General features: G+C 33.2%; 1 long non-coding RNA gene across 1 annotated transcript; it reads right to left on the reverse strand.

The window, feature by feature from the left end:
* Nucleotides 1-5,469: 5,469 nt before the first annotated feature.
* LOC130640414 (uncharacterized) lies at nt 5,470-7,594 on the reverse strand. Its single transcript, XR_008982375.1, has 3 exons — nt 7,116-7,594; nt 6,977-7,046; nt 5,470-6,505 (listed from the first exon to the last, which is right to left on the reverse strand). It is a non-coding gene; the product is annotated as an uncharacterized LOC130640414 (long non-coding RNA).
* Nucleotides 7,595-24,709: the final 17,115 nt, after the last annotated feature.

The following is a 24,709-nucleotide window of genomic DNA, read 5'->3' on the forward strand; positions in this document are numbered from 1 at the left end:
CAATGGTGTTGCTGGCCTCCAAATCCAGCGGCGACAAGTAAGCACTGTTTTTTTTTAATTTGAATGAAAATAGGAGAAAAACTTTAATCAGTGTCTTGAAACGTATTAAAAGACTGATATAGAAATATCAAAGTTGTCAAGTTGAGCCCTTGGGTAATATCGAATGAACATTGCATCCTTATTGTTATTTTGTTCACTGTTTAATGTGTACCCTGGGAATGCTTAAAGATGAGAGTACAATACAGCACAGTTTGTAGAGTTAATAGTGACGAAGAAATAACAAAATAATAGTACAGTGCTGTTCTTGTCCTCTCTTTATGCACGTAGCTACAATCCTTCAAAAATTCCCCATTCTCTAAAATACAATGAACAATATAGTATTTTAAATACTGAACAGCAAACAGAACAAAAACAAAAAAATTCCATATTTTACGCTCAATGATATAATTTCGAAGATGTTAAATTAATGCTTTCCTAGTGGTATGAAGTTTAGTTTGCAATGAGATTAAAAAGCTTACCATTACTCTTTATTATAGCGCAAAACCAGTCGTGCTGCAAAGCATGCAAAGAAAATAATGTAAGTAAATTTCCTTGTTGCTAATTTTTTTGACCTAAATTGCCATATAAGCAGTTTAATACAAAACACAGAGAAATTGGTCTCATAGCGCATCCGAATTGCAATCGTTAATGTTGAAGATATTTAATTAGATCATTTTACTTAGCACAAACTTAATACAGTTAAAGTTAATAGGTTGGAATTTTGTTTTCTTTTTTAAAAATTTCTATCATCGACTGGCAATGGTCGAAATCATTTTAGCTATTTATTAAATGAGATGATAATAAATTTAGTTTTTACTTGAAGCAAAAGTAGCGATAAGTAGCGCTAAAGACCGTTAGAAAAGTAGAGATAAGGAGCGGGCGGAATGTTTTAAATGTAAGTTCATTGGAAACAGAAAGTGTTGCTTTTTTATGTGAACTTAAACCGAAGGCTTATTTTTTGCTTTTACTAGTTCGTCTTTGAAAAAAAGAATTAATGAGGCAAGGAAAGGTTTTCATCATCTATTAAATTTAGCTTCAGGAAAGATCTGAAAAACAAGCGAAGGAAAGAAACCCTCAACAATCTATAAGTTGCGAATTTCGTTTTGTTAATATATTGTAGGCAACATGATGATATATTAGCCCACCAAAATGCCAGTGTGGTTGTTGATTTCTAAGATTTTCATGAAATTTGGGACTTTCCACATGTCCTAGAAGAAATAAAAGGATCAAAATTTCAACTTGATTTTCCCAAGCTAAAAGCTGTATGTATAATGGCTTTATAGCAGAGCACTTACTTAGGAGCGACGGTCGTGGAAAAATTCGAGATAAGGAAAGTTTGCCAAAACCATGCACACATCATATAAATTCTTAAACCTGGTTAAGGATGGACTATTTATCAGAAGAGTCAATTAATACTATTCTCATGCTATATGTAGTTAAACATATGAAAAAATTCAAAATGCTACATTGCTTTTTACCTCGAGCTTACCCTTTCTGCCATGATGCATGATGAGTAAACGAAGTGAAAATTGTACAAATTCGAAATCTAGATTTTGAGAAAGTTTGGGAAATTCGAACGTTCGAACGTTTTTCTGATTGAAAATGTACTCAAGGGACCGTAAAAATAGTTTGAGGTAGGGAAAGTTCGAGATAGCGAGTAGTCGAGATACTGGACGCGTTTTAGCCTGCGGACGGTTGAAATGCCGAAGGAACCGATGAAATTCTTTCGAGAAACGAATTGTCGAAATAACGAGCGTCGACTGTATGACTATATTTCCTTTTCCTTTGTGTCATTTACATATACATTTATATTTAACTACGTACTATCTAGTATTTAATTTCATATACGGGCAAAAGAATAACGTATCGGCTTTTGATGAGGTAATGCATGCTACCTACGAAAGCAATAACTACCTTTAAAAATATCGAAATGGTAGACGCAGGTGAGTTTTAAATCTATTGATCGGAAAATAAAAACCTATTTCCATGTAATATTTATTCTCTTCGTATAAATTTCTCACTTAACTCATGAGCAAATTATATTCACATTCATTTCATTTAAAAGATGTTTATAATGTGAAAAATGTGAAAGTGACTTGTTAGCTACTTTTTAAATTTATCCTAAGTTTAAAGCTATATATTTTTTAAAAAAATTGCTAATTGAATAAAGAACTGTAATTGACTTAGAAATCTATAATGCCAGCCTTGGATCACGTGACGTGACTATATATATTGTACTTACATCAGTATGGTAAAACCTCCATCGTATATGAACAACTAAAGCAAGGAATAGCTGAAATTACAATATATGTTTGATATTCGTGCATTAAAAGTAAGTTTAAAAATTAACAGCACTTATTTAAGCTACAACGAAAGCATTCTTTAACCTCACTGGTTTAATTTCCAACCTAGACGTGCAAATGTCCGATGTGTCACGCATATAATCCATGTGAATCAAACGAAAATATATGCAAAAAAGCAAAATAAAAGAAAAACAGAAGGTGTCTAACAATCGTTGCGCAAAAAGCTAAATCTGAAAAAAAAATTGTACTTGCTTTGACAATGCGACTTTTATTATCTCTATCAACACTTCTCTTACCAGGTAGATGTTATCCCATATGGTGACGAACTGGCTGCCTTAATTGGATGCAAACCTAACATGCTTAAAATGTTGTTCACAGATCCTGCACTTTGTGGAAGGAAACGTCGCAGTCTACGAATTGGGTTCGGTTGTTCTGTTTTGTTTTCGTTGCTTTGTTTCATATTTATCTGTTGTGGTAAAGATTTTCCATGTAATGAAGCTAAAAAATGTTTCATAAATAACAAAGCAGTCACATAGACGAAAGGAAAATACAACTTGTGTGAAGTTAATTTTGACTTCTTTTGTTGAAACTATTCAAATAAACGGGCTGGAATTTAAGAGAAAAAGGCACGTAGCTTCCAACTGCTATATGACGTTTTAAATGCTAATCAGTGTTGTGTTTTTTAATATTATCAGGATCTTCAATGAACACACAAGCTTACAAAACTTGATGGTCTCTCTAATATGCTTTTTATTTTCCAAGTGGTCAACCGATGCTTACTGGCTACTTCTCAAATGTATTTTTTTTAGATTTATATATATTGTGTATTATAGGTAAATTTTCAATTGTGTGTAGTATTTTTATAATGTCATTTAGCTATCAGAATTAAACTTTAAAAATGTTCATCTTACCTAAGCAAGCACAGTTTTTCATGGCTATTTCTTCTTATGGTTCGCGAAAATGTTATCATTTTCAGGGTAACGAAGGGAAAACTTTTTTGTTAAGGGGGGTATGGGGTAGGGGCAAGGACCTGTGTGGAACAATAGGGTTCTGTGGACTTATTATTTTAAAAAGTTTTTCCAAAACCCAAAAAAGTCCAACCTTGTCCCAGGGCTCTCCTTAATCGGCGCTATCTCATATACAAGAAGAAACAGCAGGTCCTGAGGTCGAGGTTGGAAAAAGTCCACGCTATTTTTTTCAACTGAATATTTCAGGCGTTGATTTTGACGTTTAGGTGAGGGTGCAGGGGGAGGGGGGGGGGAGGGGGGCTAAAGTTGGAGTGATTGGCGACTCTTCTAACAAGAACATAGAGAAATCTATCAATTTCCATTGTCATCTTTTGATGAGTGATAATTGCTTTAATTTGACGCCTAATATTAACTGTTATGATTGAGAGGATCAAGAAGTACCAAACAAATTTTGCAGATAACGATGACGTTAATTTGATCGTCACAGAAAGTAACATTAAATCCTGAAAAATGTGACCATTTTCCAAACTTAAAAACATCTTTTTTTATACATTCTCATTATTTTGAAGTTCTTTTATATGACTCGTTCCGCCAAGAAGGAGATAGGCCCCACGGTAATATTTGATAACAAAACTTTAATTATCCAATAACCGTTAGTTGTAAGTATAGCTTGTAATGTTTAATATATATTAGTTCTAGTCGTTAGCCTGTGGGAAAATCCACCTGTCCACCCTTTAGCATTGATGTATGTTCACACAACAGTACAAGTACATAAGACTAGTCGTTAGCCCGTTGTTGAATCAATGGGTTCACCCATTCTTTGGTTTCTGCTTGGCTTAGCTCGTTTACTTTTATAGCTTTTTGTGGTTAATTTCAGCTATGTTGACATTTCAAATTGTGGTGCTGCTGTGAACTCTACACACAAAAGACGCGAGAAGCCACCTTTATTAAGCAGTCACAGCTTTCTCTTATTTACAATCTAATTATATACAACAAGAGACATATTTTGGCAGTTATAGAAACAAATTAAGCGAAACATTTTATTTATGTGGCACTCTTGTGGGAAGTCTTCGTCAGTGAGAAGAGAAGTGTGGCCGGTAACAGCATGTCATGAAATAAACAGTGGTTCTATGTGAGTATTAGGAGATTTAAGTAAATTTTTTATGTTGTGCATGCTTATTGCAATCAGAAGGTTTAAATATATTGTAAGTTTTAAAATAACCTATATTAGGTGTTTGATTTTTAAGAAATCTCAAAACTAGCTTGATACAAATTTTTCTAATGAAGTTTTTAGGTTCCGTTCCGTGTATACTTTAAAGATGCGAAATAATTGTTTTTATATTAGTTTTCTTGGTTGTTTTTTGTGTGTTAAAAGCTCGAGAGGATTTACAGTGGAGAAAAAAAATCATTCGCTGTTCAAGGAACTACAAAACTGCCGTTGGTGTTTGACTTTACCGACTTACGTGTATTCCCGGGCTAGAAATATATTTACAACGGGCGGCCAACATTGTAGCATAAATAACAAATGGACCTCGTGTTTGGTAAACTTGAACGGCTAAGCTTGAGAAAACAATGTTCGAGCCAATTTTTGTGCCGTGAAATCTGATTTCTTTCAATTACAATGTAAAATTGGTTGTATCAGGAAATCGGATTATTTAAGTACTCGAATTCATATAACAGTTTGATAATTCCACTATTTGATTAGTTAGCAATACGCTCTTCATGAAAAGCTTTATTTTAATAGTTTTTTTTTAATCATTTATCCTTAAAGCATTCCTTTCCTAAATATATTGCAAAAGTTTTATGTGGTTATCATGCAGAATGATTTCCCTTGATAAAATAAATTTTTTGTAAGTTTTAAGTCAAGGCGATGGCTAGAGGTATCGGATCCAAAAATTTGACATGTAGGATTCTAATGGACAAATATAAAAATTAATGAAATCATGCAGATTGACCGAAAAGAATTAACCGCAAGCGTAACCGTAAGGAAGAGGACATTCGACCTCGAAAAGAACCGAAACTTTTTCAGCTATTTTTCCATGTAAGATTATTGTCATAAATGTTAACCTGACGACAACTGTACTTCAATTAGAGGAGCAGTAATTTATAAATTTGTATTAATCACAAGTAGAATGTTGTTCGATCAAGCTGTATAATGCAGCAATAATGGATAATATACGCAAAGACGAGAAAAATAATAATGGCAGCATGAAAGGGGAAAGTAAGCTTATGTTGATGTTAATTGTTACAGTGTTATCGTAGCTTTTGTCAACCCGTATTTCTTTGTTGTATCCTAATAATGTTTTCACCGATATGTTCATAGTCATTTGTTACAAACCACATTCACATGAATCAAACAGAAAGACTACTAATTTGTGGAGACGTACAGAAAAGCTCCAGTCATGAACACCAAGATACTAATTAGAGGGGTATTGGTATTAGCTAAGGACCTACATGGAAAACTTTAGCGTTTTTATTTAAAACAAACAATGACAAAGTTCATTATGGCCTAATAACGCAACAATAGAGCGTAATTTTCTGATTTCTTTTTTAAATATTAAATTGTGCAACACACATAAAGCTTGTCTAAAAGCAATAACAACGCCACAAATATAACAAATTTGAGCGTTATCATTACACAAAGGTTTTCATGAGAACAATAAAATAAATTAACAGTGACTTTCTTAAAACAAATTTTAAATCAATTTGAAAAAGCACACAAAGGACAGAATAAAAATAAAAGTTTAGCAAAAGTGACATGTTGCTGCGACTTTTTTTTCTTTCTTTACAAAAAACAACACATCCACTTTGCCTGTTACAAACACACGAAACAAGCGTATTACTATATAGATTACATACAAGTTAGTTGAAATGACACACCTATAACTTGTATTGCATTTTTCCGCGCGCAAAAAATTAAAAACACTTCATATTTTTTCTCCTCTTTTAATGTCACCAGTATTTCCTGTTAACGAGAAACGATATGTATTCTGAAAAAAGGTTTGGCTAACACTACGCAGAAAGAATCTAAGATTTAACCTGGCAACGTACAATTTTTAACGCTTGTTAGCTACTCATTGATCTCTGAGTTATTACTAAGACAAAAAATTTTAAAGAAAGCAAATTGGTGTTGATACTGTCACTTCTGTATTGATACTTCGCCTTTCCTTTACAATTCTTCATTGACAGACAGAACTGAAAAACAATATACATATGATATGAACAAACCTCTGTAATTTTTTAATTCTTTTATAATACATGCATCCTGTTAAATTTTTGCGCGTAATATTATACAAAAAACAAATACTTTTGAGCCTTGCTTTAAACTGAAACATGTACTATGCATTTACAGACGTCCAACCAATTGACTTTTTCCTTTTTTTTTATTATCAGAGGCTGCGATAAAGTAGTACTTAGCGCGTCTTGTTATTTTACTACAATTGTAAGAAATGTTGCACACAAGGTGTACGCCCACTCAAATTACAACTTACTGCATACTTGTACTAACGCGTGGTACAGTTCATAGTTCTTATTAATAGCTGCAGTCAGCGTTAAACGTGAGGTGAGACAGTTGCTTGTGTTTAAATCCGGTGTCGCAACGCCTGTTCCGTCGGATAGTATTTAATAAGTTAATGCTGGTGTAATATTATTTACATTGGTACTTACTCGAGTTTGTTGGGACACGTACTTTATTTAAAACTTTTAGTTGAGTGTCTTTATCCAAACGTCATTCATGCTATAGAAAATATTTATTGATAAAATTATGTTTAAAATTTAAACATTTATCTTTTAAAAATTCACTTACCTTCATAATCACACGTTTATCATCAGAGAATACTATTTTCAAACAAACGCGAGCCTTTACACGCCATTTAATCGTACAGTTTTGGTCAATTGATTTTTAGAAAAAAATAATTGTTGTCCTGAGAAAGATAAAGTTACATCTCTTTAAAACGGCGTATCATTAGTGCAGTAAACTTTGAATAAGTCATTTTGCAAACTTCATTAATCCAGTGGGAACGAAATAAATAGAAAGATACACTACGTGCCAGCGCGAACAAAAAGACTTAATTCCCATGGATGCTTGCATAATGAAATTATCTGTGACCAACAAAATTATCGTCCGTTACAAATTAATTTTCGTACAACCCATTAGAGACATTGTAATAAAAATAAAAATTCGATCAAAAAATACGGCAACACTTCCAAGAGTTTTAAGAGAAAAATGCCACCTATCCTTTTAATTAGATGAACACAAATTAATTTATCCATTTTATTATATTATTGCAACTTTGGCAGAAGACAAAAAAACATATAGGTTATGCTAGGAAATTTATTGAGGTCAGATTCGAAAATTTCAATGTTCTTTAGTTTTTATGATAATGTGATCAGTCCAATTTGCAATTATCCGCAAAGATGCAAAATTTATATTTTGTAAAATTGAATGACACGTCAATAAGTTAACTGGGAATTTATATAAGCGATAACACATTTAAAAAAACAAAACCAGAATAAGAATAACTTTATAAACGTAAAAATTGTAAAAAAAATGTAGCTGCTACAATTATGGTAAAAGGGCGTGCTTATGTTTGTTTTATGTGTTTTGTTTTCAATATACGTCTTTTAAATAATGTCCATACATGAATTTTCATGTTAGAATTAAGTTACCTCGCTGCAGCCTTGCCAATACCAATAAATGTGCGATTAATTGTCTCACTACTACCACCTATATTGGATACTTTTTCGACTTATGAAAATCGAGAAGAAGTGGGAGAAATTTTTAGTTACAAAGCAGTGTATGCTTAACCAAACAAAGTTTAAAACTGTCACAACAGCTACTCGATGAACTTTTATGTTGAACAAATAAATAAAAAGGTTACAAGTTTCAGTCTTATCTTCTTTGACTTTTCTTTCCAAAATTTTGAATTTTTCTCCGACAAGCACTTTTTAAAGTAATCGTCATGGCTAGTAATTTTTCTATTTTGTTGTTTTTTAGGAGATTTAGAATTTCGGAAATCCCAAGTAAAACCTTTGGTAGAAACTCTAATGTGATATAAATTAATAGTAAATTCACTTACAAAATAAACAATTGTGAAATTTAAGGACATACATGCAGCAAATACCTTACCTTCTTCAGGTTAAGTGCTGATAGTGGTGAATCTTCTACATAACTAATTGGTAATTTTTTGCTAAATGGAATTGTAATGACTTAAATTACTGGTCAAGAAAGAATTCACCAATATATTCAGTCACATTTTTAAAAATGAATAACTTATTTCCTTACCAGCAGCTATTTGAATCTACTTGGAATAGTTCTTTTTTTCCGGTGTTTCTGGTTCTTCCTTCGATGTAAACGCAGAACTGGAACATAACGAGTAGTCGTTCATTATTGGAGCGCTTTAGTACATGTGTACATTATGTTAAGAATCAAGTAAAGCGCATACACCATTATAGTGTTCCGACCCTAACATATTTTTCAAAAAATAACTTTCCCCGCAACGATAGCTGAAATAAAGAGTTTACAAGCAAAATAATCGGTCAATATTGTTTTATTTTGCGGAATAAGTTTTTATGAAAGTTAAAAAAATGAATCGTGACACCGAACTGAGCGCTTAGTACAGTTTAATAATGTTTAATAATGTTCCACAGGCGTATAATAATACGTATAATAATAATGTTTCAATAAAAATACAAGAAAAAGTCCATTGCTAACAACGGGCTGAGCGGTTAGTCCAGGTAAACAGTGTTGCACATTTGTACAGGCGTGATTCCCCGAGAAAATTCAAAAATTAATTGTCACAGTGGGCTGACCCTTTAGTACAGATAAAGCACGTCGCATAGGCGTTACAGCCTTTTTTTAAAAAACAGTCCGTTGTTCACACTGGGCAAAGCACTTAGTACAGTTAAACAGATTTGAACACGCTTTTAACGTGTTAAAGTTTTCGTCAGATGTAACCTTGTAGTACTTGTTTTGCAGTTTAGATGGATACATGATGACTTTGCGAATGTAAACTAACCAATTATAAATTTGAAGCTTTTTAATACAAATGATAAGCAATCAAACAAATAACAATATTTACCATTTTTTTTACTTCGCTCAAAAAAGTATTTTTATGATTTTTTTTGTTGTGATTGCAGCTTTGGATAATGTATTTCCGCTGCGAATGACGTCATCCCTAAATATTGCCTGGGAAGACAACGAGATGGGATTGCCAGAACATAAACGCGCGGGATCCAGGCTAAAGTACTTACTTTGGGCCTTAAAAAAACTGTTATTTTCAGAATTTTAATTTCTTATCGAACTTAAATCCTAAATCGAACTTTTCTTCTCCTTTCGGTCTATGTACCCTAACGTCGTGTTTCTTATGAGCAAAAAGTTTTGTTTGTAAAAATTCCTCCATAAGAGTTGCATGTAAAATGTGACATAACTTACGTAAGTGTTACGTTACATGTGTTACGTTACACTTTTAGTGTTTTAAAATTGCATACAGAATTGTTATATATTTCTCCGTACCATTAACCATTGTCCGACAACTCCAAGGCTCAAATATTTGTTTTTAAAATAAAAGCCAACCTGAACTAATTTTTTTGCGAAATGAATTTCACATTGGTCGATCGCGAAGTAGTTCACAATTGTTCGAGTAACTTTGCTTAATACAAGGTCTCAAAACAGACATAACGACGATATCAAATCTGAAACAACTATGCGGTCTTACTGCATTATTTAGTACTTTTGGGAAACGAAACGGTCGATGTTATCCTCGGCGACTTTAATGTAAATGCATTGAGTTACAAAAATTGCTTTTTTCATCTCTGACATAATAACGTTTTATTTTTTCATGAGTTCCACGTCTAATGTCAAGGCCCCTGCTAAAAAATGTATATTTACATTGTGATCGCGATGCAAACAAATTAAAAATAATCAAGAAATAAGTCAAAATTAGTCAAAAACCTCAGAAGAGCGGTTGTCACACAGTAAAGTTTTGAGTAATCATTTGAACCTTTATCCTGTTTTTAATTTAGAAATCTCTGCCCTTGGTAGATCATTAAACCTTTTTTTTCTGAAATGCTATCTTAACAAAGCGGAAAACGTTAAGCCTTTAGATTACTTCAGCTCAGTTAAATAAAAACAAATTTTCTGCTTATTTTAGTACTCTATATTTTACTTTCTTGTATCCTGCAACAGTGACACTTTCTATGCTATTACGACATAATTGATATTAGAGTCTTATATATATAACAAATCAATGCATTATGCGAACACACTTGCATTTCCTCATATAGTGCATTGATCTAGAACATAATAAAATGGTACATATGCCAAAACAAGCAAGAGGGTGCAAAATTTTATTTCACGCATTTGGTTATTTAAAAATCCGTAACTTAGACGTTTATTTAAAAGTCAATAGACACATACTTGTTCTTATGTGGTGTTGTTGCTGCTGCTCTTCATGTTCGACGCTGCGGTTTGCGTCGGCGTCTTTCCGCATCCTGATTTAGTTGACGCCGCCGACGCCTTTCAGCAGAGTCACCTGCTTCCTCCTTTAGCGAAATAATATATCAGGCCGACATTACCAAACACCTGCCAAAATACATAAAAGAAATTACTGATCCAGAAAAAATAATAAGATCGTGTGATTGTTAGAAACAGTAAATAAATATTTTCAATATTTACGTTTTATTACCACTATTAATCCGTGTTTTTCACAATTGATTCGGTGACCAGCCTTTGGGAACTTAAATAACGTTGTCCACGAAAGTCGCGGTTAAAAAAACACGTCAGCAAGGCCCGGTAATGCCCCAAATTTTGTGGGGAAAATTTCTTTATCCGTTGTCGGTATTCTGTTTGGGAGTTGCCGGTAATGTTTACTTAAGGAGATATTGAAAATGAACGTAACCCTTCTGTCTGTCACAGTTACCTCTTAGTTTAAGTAAATTTAAATAAATCCAGTTGAGCAAAAAAGAAATCTGTCATTTATTTTATGACAACGTCAGCTGAGTCCGACCATTGTACAAAAGATTTTTTAGAATTTCTTTTACCCGCTTTCTCTATTTTGAACCAGAAATGAATATGCAGAGTGATTGGCTCTTTTGATGACGTCATTAACTTGTCTGTTTCAAAACGAGTGGGTTGGGCCAGCTTTAAAAAGTACGTCCCAGATAATCCCTGGATACCCACGCAAGAAATGGCGTCAAATTTTTTCTTTAACTTTTGTTTTCATGTTTAAGTTTCAAAAAGCGTTAAACAAGATTTTTAACAAAACTTCCAAAGGTTGCTGGGTTTTTTTATACTAACTGCTTACATAAAATTTGATAATTTCCGAAAATGTGTATTACGTGATCAATTAATATTTAGTGGTCAACTTCTTTCATGAAGTTCTTTTGACTACTCGATAAATTTTAAAAGTCGTGTTTGAAAACATCTTTAAGCATTCCCACGGTACACATTAAACAGTAAACAAAATAAAAATAAGGATGCAATGTTCATTCGATATTACCCAAGGGCTCAACTTGACAACTTTGATATTTCTATATCAGTCTTTTAATACGTTTTAAGACACATTTTTTCTCCTATTTTCATTCAAATCAGAAAAAGAACAGTACTTCCTTGTCGCCGCTGGATTTGGAGGCAAGCAACACCATTGCACCATTGTGCTCCTCCAAACCCCCCCCCCCCCCCCCCCCCTCCACGCTATTCACCTCAGCGTATAACTAAAAAAATAATAAAAAAATTCTTGCATTATACAATGCGTCATATATTTTTGTCAAAATTTCTTGGATTTGGATAGAATTGGTAAGTTTTACCAAATTAAGTTTTCAAACCTGCTTATACATTCTTATACACTAGTTTTCACGAACAGTGATTTACTTTATAAAATCTTATGAACCATTGCACTCCTAAATTCCCGGTTCCATTTTTTGACCAGGTGTGATGACGCCATTACAAAAAACACAGATAACATCTCTTTATTTACAAAATAAATACCTGTAAAAAGCTACTTGTGACACCGGGATGAACGCTTCAAATACACAGATAATACTCTGGTCAAATATTTTTATTTATTATTTATAAAAATATTAAACACAGGAAAAACGATCTCAGGGACGTATCTAGGGTTAGGCAGCCTAGAAAATTTTTTTTATAGATTTAGATAGAATAATGTATGAAAAAAAAAATTGGTTTTGGTATCCGCCGATTTCGAAATCATGCCGATGCGGCGTTTTATCGATTTTTTCATTTGATATATTATTTAAAAGCAAACCCGGGGCGATCTTAGGCAAAAATGTCGATTCGCCTAAAATGTCCGCGGGTTTTAAAGTTCCCAATGAATGAAAATCACAGTTGGAAGAAAAAACGCCTAAAATGTCCGCGGAATTTCAAGTTTCAATGAATGAAATTCTGAAATGGGAAGAAAAAACGCCTAAAACGTCCGTGGGTTTTTAAGTTAAAACGCCTGTGGGTTTTAAGTTTATACGCCTAAAACAACCACGGGTATGGTTACATGAACGACAAGTGGATGCTTCTTTTTCAACATGGTTTGGCTGGGTCAGCTCCAATTGCAGGAAGCACTTCATGTGGCTAGAATAAATCAAAGCAATTGCATGCTAGCTAAGTTAAATGAAGAAGTTTTGAATTTGGAAACCCTTTCAGATAATAAAAGAATTGGACATGCTGGAGGGAAGTACTGTTGCCACGTGTGTCATGTTGTAGTTTGAAACTAAACCTTCATTTTGCCTCTGCAAGAGACGATAAATTCATTGCTTTAAAGTAAGTAATACTTTATATATTTTTTACTGCTGCTGGATTTAAGGCACTTTTGTTTGGAACTATTCTTAAAAGTGGTAAACCAACAGATGTTCTTACAAAACGGGTGATTTAAATCTCTTTCTTATCAAAACAAAAGGTTTTTAGTTAACCTCGATCAAATGGATTGTTTGTTTATTAAAGCCCAATGCTAAACGAAATAACTGAGACAATTTATGAAAACACTGTCTTGGCGGTCAGAAGATGTTTTGATGTGTATGCGAAATTTGGTATACAGTTTTACTAGCTACCTGTATGTGCATTAGTTGGAATTTTGTTAGTTTTTTGCTTACTGTCATAAGGTCACTGGCTTCGTGTAGCTGTTGATTTAAATGTGTATCTTTGTTTCTGTTTGGGAGAGGCAACATTCTTGTAAGATAGCTAAGGGACAGCTCTTTCATAAATGCAAAAGTCTAAGCTAAATGTTAATAGATCTGTAGATCCCCTTTCCCTCCCTAAACATCAAAATCAAAACAAGTAATATTTGAATGTTGTCAGTCCTTGAAATTATAAGCACTCACCCATGTGTCACTATTAAGCAGGTAGTATTTTGAACTTGTAGTGACAAGTTCAAAATACTTTCTGTTTTATAAGAAATCGATGTTTACAGTATAAGATATACTTAAACATCAAAGGATTCTACCTCGTCCCACTGGCATATTTATACGTTTAGCATATATTTTTTGATTGTGATTGTCCCTAAGAACTTTGACTTTGTTGGAACTATTAAACAGAAGATTTTATATACTACATCACACTGCTCGTTTTAAAAACTTAAAAACATGAGGAGATCCTTAACTTTCCCATGGTGCTTTTAGCTCCTTTTATAATAAAAACACAAAACGCCCGCTTTAACTCGTACAACACTATAACCCTTGATATTATTTTGCCAAAAAAAACTATCGAATTTTGCCTAACCAGAAGAAAATCCTAGATCCGCCCCTGGCATTTGTAAAAACCGTTTTTTATTTTTCTAAGAAAATTTTAAGGATAATTTTTCCGTGAAAGAGTTATCGAATCTTACGTTGATGCGACGTTCGTTCAACGTCGTGTTGAAGTATAAATCCGACGTTTGTTAACCTAACGCTGGATCGACGTTGGTTATGGCCGATAGGCGACGTCGGAAATCCTGACGTTGGATCGACGTCGGTTTATGGTCGAAATACGACATCTGAAATTACGACGTCGAAGCGACGTTGTAACAACGTAGCCGACGTACGGCGTCGTGCGCCTGCTGGATTAGGGTCAACAACGTCCCAGGTTCTATATATTTTAGCCGTAAAAATGATAAACGAGGCATTTAAAAGAGACGAGTGTCTCATATATTTGCGATTTTTCGTATTGATACAGGATATTTGTACTTTAGGGTCAACAACCTCGTTTCAGGTTCTTTTATCTTAGCCGTGGAATTGATAAAGGAGGCATTTCAAAGTGACGAGTGTCATATATTTGCAATTTTTCGTATTGATACAAGATAATTGTATTATAGGGTCAACAACGTCTCAGGTTCTATATATTTTAGCCGTGAAATTGATAAACAAGGTATATAAAAGAGACGAGTGTGATACATTTGCGATTTTTTTAAATTCATGCAAGATAATTGTTATTTAGGGAAGACAACCACGTCTAAGGTTCTATATAATTTAGTCGTAAAATTGATAAACGAGGCAGTAAAAGGAGACGAGTGTTATATATTTGGGATTTTTAGTATTAATGCAAGATAATTGTCACTTAGGGTGGACAACGTCGTCTCAGGTTCCATATATTTTAGGCGCAAAATTGATAAACGAGGCATTTAAAAGAGTCGAGTGGCTCATGTATTTGCCATTTTTGTATTCATACAGGATAATTGTACTTTAGAGTCAAATGCAGAATGGATATTATATCCATATGCACGGTTTTATGAAATGAATATAATATCCATTTCTAGCGAAAATGGATATAATAGCTGATATCAGCTTTGTTATGTTTTCGTCAACTAATCAATCCGTTTATTGCAAAAAAGAAAGATGGCGTTTTGAGCTGTGCAAGTCACTAAACTTCCTAATTGATCGAATCCTATACTGCTCTTCCTTTGCAGCCGGCGACTTAAGGACCATAAAAAGAAGTATTGTGAAATTATCCACCAAGATCTAGTTTAGCTATAGCCGGTTTGCTTACATTTAAAAGCTTAGAGAGAAGAAGAAAGGGAAAAAAAAGCTGAGTTGCAAAAAAAGTTGTGATGGTGGTATGTTGCTAGCTAGCCAGTTATAAACTGATAACGGATATCAATGACAGGTGTTTGATAACTCCTCAGAGAAGAATACCAGACGATGCTTTATAGTACAATATTTATATAACTATATGTCGATTTTTGTGTTACTTATATTATAGTCTAATTTCTAGCTAAACACAGACAGTTTTCTTTGTTTAGTTTCAGCAACTGACATCTCTTCTTGTGGCATGCAATAATATACTAGCTAGATCTTGCTAAAATTAAAAAATGTTCTAGCAGATTTCTTCTTACAAAAGCATCATAGAGCACACACATATGTTAGAGGACCACTGAAAAAATGTAAACAAAGAAATCTGCCTATATAGCTAGCTAGGGGTGGGCAACAAAATAGGTTTGTGACGCTTAGTGGGTTTTTTCAGCAAAAGATGTAGTGGTCAGGGTTGAGATAAATTTGCTAAAGATATTCATTTCATGGTGAAAATCTGTTCAAGTATGAGTCACGGTCATGGCTTTTTTCTTTGTGTTTTAGCTGTGTAGTTAAAACACAAAGGCAGAAGGTATGGGATAAAGTTTCTTGGTTATTTGAACAATGGCAAATGTCATCCATGACAGGTTCATTTTCCAGTATCAAATTCCGCTCTCTGCAAGTTTGTTACAAGGGTTTGCTCTGTCGATCAGAAGTTCAATGTGTATATAGTTAATTTTTGGCTGGATTCTGGGGTTAGGAATAAAAGTATCCATTAAGGGGGTGGCTGGGTGTGTGGGGATGTTAATAGACGAAATCTCCTAGGCGTAACAAACCTCGTTTGTTAAGGCCCCTTATGGTTTTTGTTTTGACCACCCTCAAAATATGTTTGGTTGGTATTATTTCTAATTACAAAAGTGAGTCTGTCATATTTTATTCTCTGTTTTTATTGTGAGTGCTAACTGTACTTGGCTAGCCTCCATTTCAAGTTCTATTTTTTTTTCAATTATTATTTCTGTGGTTTTTACTCTTTTTGCACAAAACATATATATGTTTGTTTTGCAAAGTGGGAAAGTAAAAAGGGTGTAAATATATTTACCAGGCTTATCAATAAGAAAATAACACCAGAGTAATAAATCGCTCTCCAAGGTTACAATAATTTAAACTGGCCGAGCAATCTGAATAAATAGAATAAGATTATAAACGCATATTTTATCACAAAGTCATTTTTATTTATTTTGGTTCTTTTTTACTGGAAATAATAAGAAAGAGGACATTGATTTCCATGTGAGATAAATTAATATTGCTCAGCCAGATTATTTTTGCGGGGAAATTGGAGGAGCAATTAATGGCAAAGTTAGTTTCTCATTTCTCAGAATTGAGTGAGCCTTTGTCCTCCTCTTATTGATAGGCCTGATTTACGCGGTTTGGTTCCAGGTAAACTTTCCCAAATTTTTGTAATTTTAAGGTTGAATCTTATTTTATTTTAAAATTTTATTTTGACAGACTGTTTCAATTTTTTTTTTCAATTTGAAAATTGCTTTGTAATTTTTAACAGTGCAATAAACTCAAGCCAAAGAAATTTACAGGAGCTGTATTAGAATTAGGTGTTGTAGGAAAATTATGTTTTAGTGATACACCAAATTGAATTGTAAATATTTTAATATGAAGATTGTATATATAAATATATTCTTTGTAACATGCTATTTGTTTGTTTATTGTTTACTATTTGTTGTGGTATGTTATGCCAAAAGTCAATCTTTCCTAAAATTTCTCGTTTTTAAATGTATCAAACTTAAAATTCCGAAACTGCTCTTATCCAAATTAATATATTAAAAGTCTTTAAGACTGAATTTCTATATTGGCTGCACCTAGTCTTACGTTCTGTGGTTGTTTTGTAAACACTAAAAACAGGACCATTTTTATCTTATACAAGGGAGCGTTTAAGTTTATAATTATTTTCTACAATAAGCATAACGTAAGCATTACTCTAAGTCTGCTTGTGTTGTTTGGATAAGCATAGCCCAGCGTGATTTCGAACTTTCACTTGCTCATAAGCCATGTAAAGAATAAGAATTATACCGCAGTGAGGCTGAACCTTGAAAGCTATGTTATGTTCAGGATTATTGTTAGGGCATTTTAAATTTCCCACGTTGTTTCTCGTGCTGACCCGCCGCTTAACTCGCCATTCTCAATGAGACGGAGAGTGTAGGTAGTATATGTGCTATAGATACAAAAAACGAGCTTAAGTTTAGTCGGGGGAGCATTTTTTAATCAACAATGCATAAATTTAGTCGCATTTCCTGGGACTTGTTAAAGAAATTTTCTTTATATTTCTCTCTCCTACATTGTCAAAGCTCATTAGTTATAATATGAAAACAGTTATAGTCTGGTGGCTCAAAGTAAGCGCAAAATTTAGTCATTTTTTCGCGGTTTCTTTTTCCCACTAAAATAATCCCGACTGCGGAATTACTCAAATCCATACTAAAAAGGCGAAATTACTAGAGTCAGGGTATTATTATGTCATAACTAGATTATAAGAAAATGGTGGAGTGAAGTGGGGCAAAAAATTATGATCAAATTATGTTTCTGCTTTGAAAAATCACTTCTATTTGGACGTGTTTCAATATCGCCTCTGTCAATGTTTTTTCTGCAATTGGCCTATAAACAGAGGGTGTTATACATAGTAAATTTTAGTGATGAAATAAATAATTGGCTTAAGTGAGGTGCTTATACTCGGGTTGGGCTTATGTTCGGAGGTCTAAACGATAAATGCTTACGAAATGAAAAATTTAAACCATAATATAAATTTAAACAATTGTTGGAACGTTTTTTCCTAAGTAACTAAACAATGGTGCGAGATATGTCTAATAAACAATTAAATACAACTATTCAGAAAATTATAATTGTGTTCTCTAAGTTTCAAGATCATTAAGAAAAAATATGTCGAAACACGTTTGTATTTAACTAAGCAATATTTTGGTCGATAAGTGAAAAAATCAGTGAATGTTGAATGCTCAAGTCTCTATTTTTGTCTCCGCATGCGCTGCTTTCTGGTCTTGAAATTGTTTTGCGTAGTTATATTATGGTAAGTTAAGCCATTACACCCGTAAGTCAGAACCTAGGCTTTGTTTAAGAGCCCGGGTTTTCAACGAGAACCCTGGTTTTCATCGTTAGAAACCCGTGTTTCCATATTGAAAACCCTGGATATGCATTGAAAACCAAGGATTTTATTTGCTTCCCAGGTTTTCATGAATAAATGTGACAGATGGCTGTCATATATGTCAGAATAAAAATGTGAGTATAAAAAAAAATAGTTTGGCAGTCGAACTACGGAAAATCTTTTATAAATATTTTTCATATACTAAGCCGTTACTATGACAAATGCTGATTACGAGGCTGGGTGTAAAAACATTAGGGATGCTCGAAACCACCTTTGTTTACAAGACCGCGGAAAGGTGACAAGTTAATCGCAGAAGAAGTAAAGCGGCAATGAGACAGAAATCTTTTATCGCAATGTCAAGACTAGCTTCTCTAACACTCAACAGAATGACCAAACAGAGGGGTCTGACAACAAAACAGTTGCATGCGTTGCGAAATTTCTTTTATATGTTGATATTTAATTCACCACTCCGAAACATAATTCACCTTGGTTCTCTGGAACAATTAAAACTTGCTTTACAGAAAGCGAATAGCGATGCCATGACATTTTTAGTCAAAATAACAAATTGACTCATTGGTGACTGCATTCAGGAAAAGATCTAAATTGGATTCAGACATTCATGCCCTTCTTAGTTATTTATTGGATGAGGTGATTAGAATGCACAAAGATGATCCACTACCAGCAGATGCAACACCCATCTCGTTATCTTATAACCCTCCCAAATTAGGAAGGGCATACTACTTTGACAAGTAGACGATTGACGATTGACAAGTAAGTTCAGCGTTGACAAAAGTGGCAAAGATTCCGGTAAAGTGACTTGTTAAAAGCACTACGCAAATGTAGCAATGCCTAGATCAATGTTTTTGTTCCTGTGATTCTGTCCTTTGCATGGACACTGCTACGGTTGCCACTGTAAATGGAAGTTAAGGTAGAACAGATACGTCGCACTCCCTATATGCACACTTACCCGCAGCTCGGCATGCTATATTTTACGACTTTTTGTATGGACTAGAAGAGTATTCTTTGAATAGGGAAGCTGGTTACTACGCAAATACGCCCTCTTTCCACGACATTTTCCATGAATTCAGTGATAAATATTCTTCTATATACAATTCGGGAAGAACAGTAATATACGATGGCGTAAATTCATCACTTTGCGAGAAGTTTAATTCTTTCCTACAATGTATAAAGGCGTCTGCCCGACATATTATCCAGGAAAAATTCATGTTTTATGTTAAGTTTATAATAAAAATTAAACGAATGAATGAATGAAAGATATGAAAAACGATTACAAATTGCTGCGCGATTTTGATAACTCGCCGTTATCTAGTGGAGATAAAACAACATGCATCAATAGAACAGTACTAACGACTCATCATTTCCACAAAGCTTTTATTCCTGATAATCTTTATATCATGTTACATGCATAGACTTCATAGGACTTAAGCAATATCTCTAAAATATAATCTGAATTTTGCTGACCACGCCCGCTCGTCTTAAGTCACGCACGAAAAAACAGAGAGCACATCAGAAATAATTTCATAGACCAGGCCCGAATTAGAAGCTTTTTTTTCTGACATTTTATATTTCAGACCAAAATTCGACGAAACAGGAGAGATGGAGTGCACATAAGAAGTAATTTCATAGACATAGCCCCCATGCGGAGCTTTTTTTTCTGAAATTTTATTTTTCAGACCAAAATTCGACGAAACAAGAGAAATGGGGAGCGCATAAGAAATAATTTCATAGACCAGGCCCGAATTCGGAGCTTTTTTTTTTTGAAATTTTATATTTCAGACCAAAATTCGACGAAACAGGAGAAATGGAGTGCACATAAGAAGTAATTTCATAGACATAGCCCCCATGCGGAGCTTTTTTTTCTGAAATTTTATTTTTCAGACCAAAATTCGACGAAACAAGAGAAATGGGGAGCACATAAGAATTAATTTTATAGACCAGGCCCGAATTTGGAGCTTTTTCTTCTAAAATTTTATATTTCAGAACTGAATCTTTTATGTACGGATTGCTTCTAGAAATGGGATTTCTCTCGTAAGTGTATTTCAAAGGCCTGATTTACCGACAACCTATCTCTTATGCATGATTGCTTCTACAAACAGGAGCTCTTTCCTAAAAGAGATCCTGTTTCTTCTGAAGTAAAGGCAGTTTAAAAGGGGATTAAACATGAAACTACGTCAAACGTTTGCGTAGATATTTATGTTCCATCTTATAATGCAACCAATAAGTATATAACACCAAATAGAAAATATTTGTTAATCTTTATCTGCTTGTGCTAACGCATTCGCCTTTTGTTTGACTTATTGTCAATACGAGCTTGTTGTAATCTTTGGTCATATAAATGGCTAAAAACAATAACAGCCAGTGGATTTCATAGTTTCTTCACGAAAAAACAAAATACAAAAGAAAAAAACAATATCGCAATTTCTGGAATTTGCTGACAACACATAATGGCCTACTAGTTTTCTAAAAAGATGCGTGTCCACATATTTTCTATTTGAAAAAGCTTTTACATTGCAATAGTAATAAATGGAAATATTTTGGAGTTTCCTCAAAAACTTATTTTATAATATATAAATGGATAAAAACATCTATATATGCATGCAAATAGTAATAAATGGAAACTTGTTTCTTCTTAATTAAACAAATTTCTTTATACAGAAAAATCTTTATAGACTACACATCTATTGAGAAAATTATACACATTAAATACAGTTTATTGGAGTACTCCATTCCAATTAAATTTTAAGAAAGTTTTGTGGGATCAGTACCTCTGCCATTATGATTTTCATCAAAGTTATTTTCAGGAATATTGGAATGGTATTCCAATATTCCTGCTTAACTTTGTACAATTAATCCATTAATACTAAGATATAAGCGGATTAATAATACAGTATCACTGAATTATGTTTCACATAGATAAAATTCCATGTAGAGTGAGTTTTGCGTATGTCATATCCTCCGTAATTAGTTTGCGATGACATTTCAATGGTATATTTTAAGCTGAAAAATATATGTGGATAACACAAGGACTTCTTTAAATTTTTCAAGTGGACGTATTTTGACCAGTTTTTTTAACAACAACAATACCATGAATTTTAACCCATGCTAAACATAATTCACTCCTGTCACTAAAAAAGGCATGTTCGGCCCATTTAGTTCTTGTTAATACAATGAAATCTGACAAATTCTGTATTTTTTCTGAAAAAGAAGTTTCCTAATTTTTAAAATGTATGTTGGGTGTTTTAAAGAAATGTTAAACCGACCTAAAAATGCCTGTATTTTAGTATATTGTATATGTTACTTTATAAGACAAATTTCCAAGTTCAATCTGTCTGTGCTTTTCTTAAACAATCCATGCTTAAACTCCTCAGGTGGTGGATATTTTATACCTTAGTGGAGACTAAGGTATAAAATATCCTACCCCCTGCTTGCTATTAAAATCTAAGAATTTCCAATCCTTCCCAGCACATATTCGTTTCTCCCTCTCCAGTGTGACGTCATTTATTTACTTTTCAGTGGTAAGCTCCTTGGCTCTGGCATTTTTTTTGCTGAAAGTGATTTTGGATCGTTTTATCTTTTGTTGATAAATGCCCTCTTCAAATAATTAAAGCATTGCCTTATACAGATACATTTGAAATCAGTTCGTAATAAAAGTGCATTCTCGTTCCTTTTTTTCCAAATGTTCTCTTTTTCAAATTTTGAGACCTAAAATATATTAATTGATTCTGTGAAAAATTCTACGTTGAAAGATATTTCTCATCATGTTTTCCAGAGAAAAAGGGAAAATCAGTAAAATTTCAACCTCGCCTTGTTTTTATTCCTCATCAATTGTCAGCCTTATTGTTGTTCTTATAAAATTGTTCTTATAGGGGAAGTAAGTGTATGTAATTTAAGTTAGCTTTCAAAGTTAGAATAATAATCGTTCAGCACTTTTTAAAAATATTGCTAATGGCGGAAGTCTTTAAGCCGTAATCTTTATTTCCGCATGATGAATGTTTTGTAGAATTTTCGCGTTATGTTTTAAAAATGCTATGATGAGAGAAAGGTTATCCTTAAGCGTACTTTTCTCGCAGTTTTACAATCTTTACTTTGCGTGACATCCTCCGTTATAAAATTTCTATTTTTCTTCATAATTTAAAAACATATTCCCCAAGCGTAAGTTCTTAGTTTAATGACTTTTTGCGTTTGTTATAACTACCCATTAAGGAATTAATAATGACATTGTATCTTGCTCATGTAGGGAATTCATTACACAGTTACTGATGTCCCATGACTTTTTAAGAAAAGAAATTAATTAACCAGAACGATTTTATTCCACGCCTAGTCGAGATAAACCATGTTGAGGGAGAGGAAAGAGATTCTTACGATGAGAAAAAGTAACATGAAAGTTTGTAGTAGGGGCAAAGATCTTGTTACGACAAACAATGCTTGATAAACCGCACAATAGGAAATGTTGCAGCTAGTCACAAGCCAAGCTGTATTTATCTTAAAACAGACACATAAAAAACATTTTTCGAGCAATTCTTAAACCAATTAAAGTATTTCTGTTCAACGAATTTCTATCTTTCAGTGCCGTTTTATGAAATATCTTGTTAGCAGGTATAATAATTGCAACTACTTGAAAAATAAAACTTACATCAACCTTTATTTATTTTAAAACAAGCCAGTTCGATTTTGATTCTCTGCTAATTTGTACTAAATCTGTTATTAGGATTTAGGATTTATTAAAAACATTGTGTTGTTTGGTAAGCAAAGCGGTAAGAAAATAAAGAAATGCCAGAACTCAAACGAAGCAGTAATTATTTTAAAAAAGTCAGTTTTATTTTGAACCAGTTTACTGTTTTTGTATATTGTTAGTGCTTTTTTATGGAACCCGTTTTGTCACTGTGAGTTATGGCAGCAACATATTTCCGTCATTGCATAATTGCACATCCGTTTTGCCGCGGAATTGATCTGACGTAAAAACGTTTGATGTTAACATTTCAAAATCTTTTACCCAAACCAACATGTGAATATGTGAAGTCGACTGTTTCTGGAGCTCGAATCAGTAAATTATCAAACTAACATTTGTTCGGCCTGCATGAAAAAGACCACAAACTTACTTTTGTCACTTAATCATTGATTCCAGACAATATTCCTGTAGCAACTTGCAAGAGTACATGGACAATGATTTCTTACAACGTGACTTGACTTTAAACAAACTGACGTACTGGGCAATTCTATAAAAAAGCATTTCTAATGCTATAACATGATATCAAACGTTACATAAGAACATAATCACTTACATTTGTTTTTTGTCATTCCGTTGAAGAAATAATAGATAGCGTCGGGTCTATCAGATTCTATGGCACCCAATTGTTCAAAACGACTTATTTAAGAAAAATATTTATACAGATAAAATCTTAGCTACGTATAATATCATGTACTCATTTTATGGTTAAGTTCTTCTCGCATTTCGATTGATTAATCTACGCGAAAGAAATGATAGTTTTATTTTCTACTAAGAGACGGGTGCAATTTGTTGTTGGTTTGTAATTCTAAAAGTAATTTTCCCGTTAAAAAGAATTTTCCATCTTGGTTTGATCACAATCTAGTAGTAAAATTTAGGCGAGCACATAATTGTTGACGCCTATTGCTAAAAATAAAATCATTGCATTGCACATTTACATTTCAGACTAAATAGCATGAAACGAATGAAAATAACAACGACTTAAATTAATATTTTAAAACTGGGTTAACCGGATTAATACATCCGTTTTAAAAAGACATGTGTTCCGTTATCAAGGATACTATTAAACTTTCTCTGCAACCGCTTGTTTAAAACGTGTGATCCTATACATTTTTTGATCAGCGTTTCAACAATGGAATCGGGTAATTTTTAAAAAATATTAGGCACAGATATTTAAACAATAACAAATAGCTGATAAATTAATTTCTTTTAGTTACTAGAAAACGTATAGTATTGAATCCAGGCCTTTTGCTTGTGTAACCGAGTTGTAGTTTTACAAAAAAAAACTTGTATACAACATATACGAAGAAAGTTTTTGAAATGCAGTCCGCGCGTCTTGTGTTTGTTTTAAACACACAAATTTTCTCAACATTAAACAGATTGGTTTTCAGTTCATGGATGCTTCACTTTTTTAAAGCATTTTTAGGTGAGAAGAAATTACTGCTTGTTTTTAAAATGTGAAAATGTGTTGTTTTTTATGGTGATTGTCGAAAAAAATATTTTT

Source organism: Hydractinia symbiolongicarpus, chromosome 1 (genome assembly GCF_029227915.1).
Source record: "Hydractinia symbiolongicarpus strain clone_291-10 chromosome 1, HSymV2.1, whole genome shotgun sequence".
NCBI classification, from domain to species: domain Eukaryota; kingdom Metazoa; phylum Cnidaria; class Hydrozoa; order Anthoathecata; family Hydractiniidae; genus Hydractinia; species Hydractinia symbiolongicarpus.